The sequence below is a fragment of the Podarcis erhardii genome (genome assembly GCF_964252035.2).
Source record: "Podarcis erhardii genome assembly, chromosome: 17".
NCBI classification, from domain to species: Eukaryota; Metazoa; Chordata; class Lepidosauria; order Squamata; family Lacertidae; genus Podarcis; species Podarcis erhardii.
In genome coordinates this window covers 17,130,454-17,139,156 of record NC_138515.1, presented here as the reverse complement: position 1 = coordinate 17,139,156, position 8,703 = coordinate 17,130,454, and the positions used below count along the sequence as shown (strand labels likewise).

The 8,703-nt window shown below is 42.3% G+C and overlaps 1 long non-coding RNA gene across 1 annotated transcript; it reads right to left on the bottom strand.

Annotated features, from left to right (window-relative positions):
* Positions 1-709: 709 nt before the first annotated feature.
* On the bottom strand, positions 710-2,346 carry LOC309332573. Its single transcript, XR_014152189.1, has 2 exons — positions 2,110-2,346; positions 710-951 (listed from the first exon to the last, which is right to left on the bottom strand). It is a non-coding gene; the product is annotated as an uncharacterized lncRNA (long non-coding RNA).
* Between the last annotated feature and the right edge of the window lie 6,357 nt (positions 2,347-8,703).

Here is an 8,703-nt window from a genome sequence, read left to right as displayed (position 1 = left end):
CTCGATTTAATGGAGGTTGCCAATAATTTCAAACTAGACATCTCAAAGCCTGTTAATTATTCCAAGTAAATCAAGTTTGGTTCCTGGGCAATTTGTCGTCTGTCCCCACCCCCAACCAGCTTTTAAAGGCTAAATTTTAATGAATTCGATTCATAACACAGAAAACAGTTTCTAACAGGAGACACTTACTGGTTGAAATTAACCCCGGTTTCATTACCTTACAGGAATTGCTTTGCCAATATGGCAATTACCGGAGACTTAAACTGAGCCTTCTGGGCTGCTTTTTTTAAAATAAAGAAAAAAACCAAAACGAAAACAAAAGAAAACAAAACAAAACCTACATTTCTCATATACCATTACCTACGGTATCTCTACTTCGCTGCAGATTTACATTCCCATAAAATTGCAGGATATTTGAAACATGGTAGCCAATTTTTACGAGCGTAATTTTACGCTTTGCCACTTTAGCGCCGGAAACAATAAAGCAATACAAAGTGGTGGAAAATTTTATCGGCTGTTGGAAAACTGTCTGCATCAGAAAATGGTAAAATTAATGTTCCCCACTCAGGAAGGAAAGTATTATGTCACACACTGTCAAATGCAAGAGTGATACCTGTTTCAATTTATAGGTGTATTTGAGCAAATTGTGCTGCGTGCCCAGTGCAATGTAAATTGTATGCCTAATTCAAAAGAGGTCACTTACTGTAAATGTTTTCAGTGGCATAAAAAGGCACACACCCTTTAATCGTTTTTTCAAAGGCTGCATCAAAAGAGAGAGAAAGGATTTACCCAGGCAAAGTGAGGACTACGGATAATACGATTGGCTGTGATCACCCCATGTGACCCCGTCCACACAACTTTGACTTCAGTGATGTCATCTCACAGCCAAATGTGATGCACTATGTGACGTAATCATTTTCAAGATGTGATTCCTGGTCTTCTGGGATCATTCTAGGAAGGAGAGAGGAATCATAATGAAAAGGGGAAGGACAATGATACTGAATGAGGGAAAGAGGGAAACGAAGAGCAGAAAATTGCTTAAGAAAATGTGACCTGATCAAGGAGAATGTTTTAAAAGAAATATCCCCCCCCAACCATATTTTTGGTCTGAATATCTAAACAGCCAAAGATTCAGCACCACTGTAGTAAATAGTTCTCCAGTTGTTGGATGAAAGGATCTACAACTTACTAATAATGCCTGAAAAAAACATAGCTGAAACAACAATGCTGAAACAACAATACAAAGGAAATACATGGAATCCTCAGAAAGAACAAGTACCACCCTTAAGGGTCATTCTCACTCTATTTTATCAAGATATATCCTTGTTGTACTTTATGTAATGATAAGTAATAGTTGTACATTATGCAAAGGCAGATAATGGAGTCCTATGATGAAGCTATGCAGCTCTGACCCTATTTGATGCCTGGGGACTATACATAAATCTGAGATCTTTGAAAGATCAGATAGATAGATAGATAGATAGATAGATAGATAGATAGATAGATGATAGATAGATTAGATAGATAGATAGATGATAGATAGATAGATAGATAGATAGATAGATAGATAGATAGATAGATGATAGATAGATAGATGATAGATAGATAGATAGATAGATAGATAGATAGATAGATGATAGATAGATAGATAGATAGATAGATAGATAGATAGATAGATAGATAGATATAGATGATAGATAGATAGACAGACAAACGTGATAGATCTGCCAAAAAGGGGGGGGGATTAAATCACTGAGAAAACACACCTTAGAAGCCAATATATGCTTTAACAGACTAGGCGACCTGTTCTCCTGTCCCCCAGTACTTGAGGCTGAACCTTTATCCAGTTGCTTTTCAACCATATCTTGCTCTGGCACCAGCCACCTTCCAGCGAAGGGCAATTTTCAAGAGATCAGATAGAAAGCTAAATTCCAATCATAATCTTAAACAGCCCAACTGAACTTTGCTTTAGCTGACTTTGGCCGAACTAGACATGCCTATCAACTGGATTAATGCCCTGGCTTTGAGATGTCCTTTGTTCTCAGCATGGAAGAAGCAAGGCTATCAACGCAACTCCAATCTGTCCCTTACCTTTATTGGATTCCTTACCTCTGAGCTGAACTTCCTGGTTTGCTCATAGCCCTTAATCTTTCTCCTGACATTATCCATCTCCGGGACAACTTAAAACCAGATGGCGTGACACCAGAGTCTGTAGACAGTGGTGCTCTGTGAAACTCACTGGCCAATTTGATAAAGCATTATGTTTAGCCATTCAAAATATCGTAGGGGAAGAGCTATGCAGCAGTACAAAGACCAGTGAGGCTTCCAAGGGAGGGGAGGATTCCGTTTATGCCATCTCCATGGCGTACAGTTAGCAGACGACATTCCAGGCAGCAAATTGCAACTCATTGACACATCTTCAGTAAGCACACCATCAAGAAACCAAAAGAGTGGAGGTGGGGGTGAGGGGGAAAGGCAACATTTGCAGAAAGTTAATGAAGTGAGTTCACTAATCCCCTCTTAGATTAGAAGCTTCTTGGTTTCTGGAGTCTTTGGAGACAACGAAGCAATCGTTATATAGTACACTGAGCCCCAACAAATTTTCAAACCCTGTCCCCATTATAATAACTAGTAAAGCCCCTTCTACAGTCGGCATCTGTTCCAGTGTGCAGTTCACTACCACACAGGCTGCCTGCCTCAGGAGATCAATCTCATAAGCCAGAAGCAGCTGCTCTTGCTCCTCTCACTCTCCCCATCCAGTTCTTTGGAGCTCTGTCACTAAATTCCAAACAATAAGTTTGCATTATTACTTTATTTTGAGAGACTGGCTTTCAACTGTAATGGCAGCGGCGATAGTGCCAAAGCCAGCGATCTTCCCTCAGACCAAAGAATTGTTTCCCTAATAACATTAATTTGCCTGTTTAAAGACTTTCCTTTTCCTCCCCCCGCCCTTTCCCCCAAGGGTGTGAGGAAGAGAGACAAGATCTTTTGATTTTTAAATAAAATGAGCTGGCAGTAAATGAAGGGAAGTTATTTGTATGCTGATGGGGCTGGTGCCAAGCCAAAGAGGAAAATAGTTTGGCAGGAAGCCAAGCTGAGTTTTAGCCTGTGACTTCCCTTTGCTCTCTGAACTAATAGTGGCCTTCCAAGTTCAATATTTAAATGTCGGAGTGACCAGAAGCATCACCAGAAGTCAGGAACAGTAGTGTGGATCTTACCTGCGGTCGGAAGAGGGCAAACGCCTAGAAAATAAATGCAATCAGCATTGCTTGGCATTTAGTAAATTTTGTGTTGCTCCCAAAACCGTACAGTAATATTTTAGCCATTTTATTAACAAGCAACAGTAAGCTGTGAGCCGGAAAATACACACTCTCACGCAATGTGTGACTTAGGTTATAATAATACCTTGAATTGTTGTTTTCTCTCTGAGCAGACAGCCCTATATTCTGCCACATCCGGGGGGAAAGATATAAACCATAAAATTATTTAAAAGGTGGTCCGGCAGCAGGGTAAAATTAACACTGTTTGGCCAATAAGAAAACAAAGATGCAGAGTCTATACATACATACATCATTACAAACACACACACAGCTCTGATTGGTGGGATGTTGTGACCGTAAAGTCATCCTGCAGCATACCTTGGATTCCTGATGACCTTGAAGACTGATGAGAAAAATGCAACTACGATAGCCTGTTTATCCTGAAGGGTAAAGGGACATTTGCTGTGTGCTCTGTAGAGCTAATGATCCCTGTTGCCAAGACAGAAAGCTTGCTATTAATACTTGTGGCAAGTATTAAAATACAGAGGAGGAAGAAGGCATCATCCCTGGTGTGCCAGAGAGGTAGACAGATTCCTTCGGTGCCAGAGCACACATGGCATTCACCTGCTGCTGTATCCTCAGGAACTGTACTCTCTTGGCTAGCCGACACTACATACCAATGAAAAAGGAAAAGCAGGTGCTTGTGACAGATGGGAAGAAGATGGAGAGGGTGGGGCAAGGCATATCCATGACACATGTACAGGACAGCCCAAGTAACATTGCCTGCTTTGTCCTTCATCCTGGGCGCACAATAAAATGGCATGCGGTGTTAGCGCTTGTGTGTCCTCTGCTGAGTCTCCAGTTGCTTTATTGCATCTGGGGAAGCTATTAGTCTGGAAGGACTGTACCACTCTAGATTGTAAGTGGGAGCAATCAGATCTTTGAATACTTTCCTGCATAAACCAGGGCTTTTTCCTCCCACCCAGAACTCAGTTCCAGCACCAATCTGGTGGGCGCCCTTGCCATTATAAGAGAACAAGGGAGGCGTTCATAGTAAGTTCCAGCACCTCTTTTTCCCATTGAAAATAATAATAATAATAATAATAATAATAATAATAATAATAATAATAATAATAATAATAATAAATGTATACCCTGCCCATCTGGCCAGGCTTCCCTAGCCACTCTGGGCGGCATCCAAAAAATATCAAAATACTGTAATACATCAAACATTAAAAGCTTCCCTAAACAGGGCTGCCTTCAGACGTCTTCTAAAAGTCTGGTAGTTGTTTTTCTCTTTGACATCTGGTGGGAGGGCGTTCCACAGGAAGGGCGCCACTACCGAGAAGGCCCTCTGCCTGGTTCCCTGTAACTTGGCTTCTCACAGTGAGAGAACTGCCAGAAGGCCCTCAGTGCTGGACCTCAGTGTCTGGGTAGAACGATGGGGGTGGAGACGCTCCTTCAGATTTACTGGACCAAGGCCGTTTAGGGCTTTAAAGGTCAGCACCAACACTTTGAATTGTGCTCGGAAACGTACTGGGAGCCAATGTAGGTCTTTCAGACCGGTGTTATGTGGTCTCGGCGGCCGCTCCCAGTCACCAGTCTAGCTGCCGCGTTCTGGATTAGTTGTAGTTTCCGGGTCATCTTCAAAGGTAGCCCCACATAGCGTGCATTGCAGTAGTCCAAGCGAGAGATAACCAGAGCATGCACCACTCTGGCGAGACAGTCCACAGGCAGATGGGGTATCAGCCTGCGTACCAGATGGAGCTGGTAAACAGCTGACCTGGACACAGATTTGACCTGTGCCTCCATGGACAGCTGCGAGTCTAAAATGACTCCCAGGCTGCACACCTGGTCCTTCAGGGACACAGTTACCCCTTTCAGGACCAGTGAATCCTCCACACCTGCCCGCCTCCTGTCCCCCCAAAACAGTACTTCTGGTTTTTTTTCCTGTTTTTGTTTTTGTTTAGCACTGCATGAAACACTACCTGTATTGGAATGGTGGCCCATTTCTGGAAGCACCCGTGGTGATTTGTAAAAGTGTTTATCTAAAATGAAGTGTTTACCTAAACGGAGGCAGTGAAAAGTCAGCAAGCAGAGTGTTGGATCAATCCACCAACCTCTGATGGATGATTTAAAAGGATTGGGTCCGGCATCACTTTTGCTGAACGTGTGTACCAGTATCCATACTCAGCAGAGTTACATCTCAATGCAGCTCCTTCCTTGGAAGCATCCTCGGGGTTGAAGGTACACACAGTAGGCAATAAACACTCATAAAGATTCAGTCAAGTTTAGAAGTTTACTTGACAGGCATAAAAGCATATTGGTAGCAAATACATACAGACATGCACAGCCATGGTCAAGGCATGCTTAGAGTCCAATCAGAGTTCCAGACTCTCTCTCTGATCTCACCACATGTCATGAATGAGACAGCTCCCAGTGAAGGTTTGCAGCCAGCTCCCATTGAAGAAAGCAGCCAGGAACAGAGAGAGTTAACTGTCATGCAGGATGAATATCGGCTAGTGCCAACTCCCCTGCCCCTTGGAATAAGGGATTAGTGGAGAGCAAGCTAGAATGCAGTCAAAGCTCGCTGGAAGCACAAACAGGTGGGAAAGAGTTAAGAGACAGCCTCTCAGAGAATGGGGAAGAGGTGGGAGCTGACCCACTAAGTCCGAGGTCTTGGCGAATGAGAGGTTTGCAAGACAGGATGCAAAACAAAAGACCTAAGAAGCGAAAATTCAATATCTTCTCTTGACATCAAAAGGAGTCTTCAGAAGGGTCATCTTGATTGATGAGGCTGGGGGCTGTGGTAGAGCTGTCCGGAGCTATCTGTTTGTTTTGACAATAAATTATCCTTCTTAATTAATTACGCTTACTGTGTGATCAAGCCGGGAACTAGATGCCTGACACTGCAAGGCACAAGCAGGAGACTTACAACAAGTTACACAGAACCCTTATCACTTTAAAGACCTTTAACTGAGAGCTAGGTGGATCTCCAAGGACAAGGAATTACACAACCTAGCCAATGTTACAGGGGGGGCCTCCTCTCACATTCTCCTTCAGTGTGGCAAGTACAAAAGAGCATCCCCAACTAGCCTCAAGGGGTGCACAAGTTCATAGGGGAGGAGGAGTGTGCGCATCTCCGCTCCTCCACATGCAGCTGCTGGGTGACCTTGGGCTAGTCATACTTCTTTGAAGTCTCTCAGCCCCACTTACCTCACAGAGTGTTTGTTGTGGGGGAGGAAGGGAAAGGAGAATGTTAGCCACTTTGAGACTCCTTCGGGTAGTGATAAAGCGGGATATCAAATCCAAACTTCTTCTTCTTCTTCTTCTTCTTCTTCTTCTTCTTCTTCTTCTTCTTCTTCTTCTTCTATAAGCTGTCTGCTTACATACTGCTCTCTGCTTACATACCCTCCAACATTTTTCTGATGAAAATACGGATGTCCTATTCCATTCTCCTTCTTCTTCTCCTTCTCCTCCTCCTCCTCCTCCTCATTATCATTAATACATCACCCATCTGGTTGGGTTCCCCATTCTGGGCAGCTTCCAACATACAGTGGTACCCCGGGTTACAGACGCTTCAGGTTACAGACTCCACTAACCCAGAAATAGTACCTTGGGTTAAGAACTTTGCTTCAGGATGAGAACAGAAATTGTGCAGCAGCGGCACAGCAGCAGCGGGAGGCCCCATTAGCTAAAGTAGTGCTTCAGGTTAAGAACAGTTTCAGGTTAAGAATGGACCTCCAGAATGAATTAAGTTCTTAACCCGAGGTACCACTGTATATGAAAACATAATAAAACATTAAAGGTTAAAAAAGATTTCCCTATACAGGGCTGCCTTCAGATGTTTTCTAAAGATTGTATAGTTATTTATCTCCTTGGCTCAGGGGTCGCAGCTGATCCAGAGATCCACTGCATCCCTACACTGCTCAAAGATTGCCTGCTTAGAGAGTGTCTGTTGATCTCTCATATTCTGCATTTCTTTTTCTTTTCTTTTTTAAAGAAAAGGTTTACTGAACATTGCAATGTGCAAATACATGTAATAAAACATTGCAAAATCAAAACCTTAAAGCTGCTAGAAATTTAAAATTACAGCACTACAAATTACTTAATATCCATTGAGTAATTGCCACATTTCCAGTAATTTTAATGGCCAAGTCAATGAAGCAACAGTATTTAAAATGAAAGATAATATGTATATGCGTGTGTGCGTGTGTGCGCATGCTCTATACAGGAGATAAAATGGTATTTAATTACCATCAATTGCTATAATTTATTCTCCAGTACTAATCAGTGCTACACATTTCTAGTAAGATGGGCAAATTTTTATGCAGCTTTAGATAACCCCAATTGCTAACTATAACCCATAACTTCAATTACTGGCTTTGCACAACTATAACCCATGCAGGAGAAATGCCCCACAATTCATTTATACAACAAGCCCAGGCAATAGCAGAAGTGTAAAATAATGCTAAAATTAATTGATACATGAAGTGACAGCAAAGTTCACATCAAGTAAATTATAATGTGGTTCCTATTACAGCAACATCAGGACAGTGGGGGGTGATGGGCTGCAGAAGGTAGTTTTGATTTATAATTTCTGTTCTGCTCCCAAAAGTCCATTAAGAAAAGAATCCAGCTATTCTCAAAGCTTCTCTGGGTCTCCTGACATATTTGACCACAGCTCCTTTGAGTTCAAATAACTAAGCCATCTTTCACTTATGACGTACATCTGCTGTGCTGCTGGAAATACTAAATAAGGCCGTCCAGAAGCTACCCTGGGAGAGACAGGAATTGGAAGAAATATTTCGTCCAATTCAGCAAGCTGCCTATTATAAAATTCCCAGCTGGTAATTACTTCATTAGCTAGGGTATTGCATCACTCAGAGAATGATGCGGTTGTACGTGCATCTCTCCAGCATGTGCTCTGCCCGTTATCCATTACATACAGCCAGTGGAAAACAACTGGGACATTCTGCTTAAGGAATCAGATCACATTACTGGAAAAACGACACTATTATAGAGAGAGACTTTGCTGGGAGATATTGCACAAGACAGATTGATACAAAGAGTGTGAAAAAACAGGAACTCGCTGGTTAATGAAATTGCAGTTGGGATATGAAGCCTTTTCCCTCCAGGTCAAAGGCAGCGGAGGCCATTGTTCATCATAACGACAGATTTAAAAGAAAGAATTGTTCGTGTTGCATATGCTAACCAATAGGTGCCATACAAGAAGTGAGATAGTAGATCCAGAATCTAAACTATGTTAGCACCATCATCTTGTGCAATTACTTTAAAGGCGAATTATCAAACCGAATACTGTCTCCACTAAGTCATGACAGATTGATAAGGGGAAAGAACCAGGTAGAAATCAACCATTTCATGAGAAACCAAGAGTCATTGCTGCTGCCCATAAAGCTGATTTCTATACTCAAGTTATGAT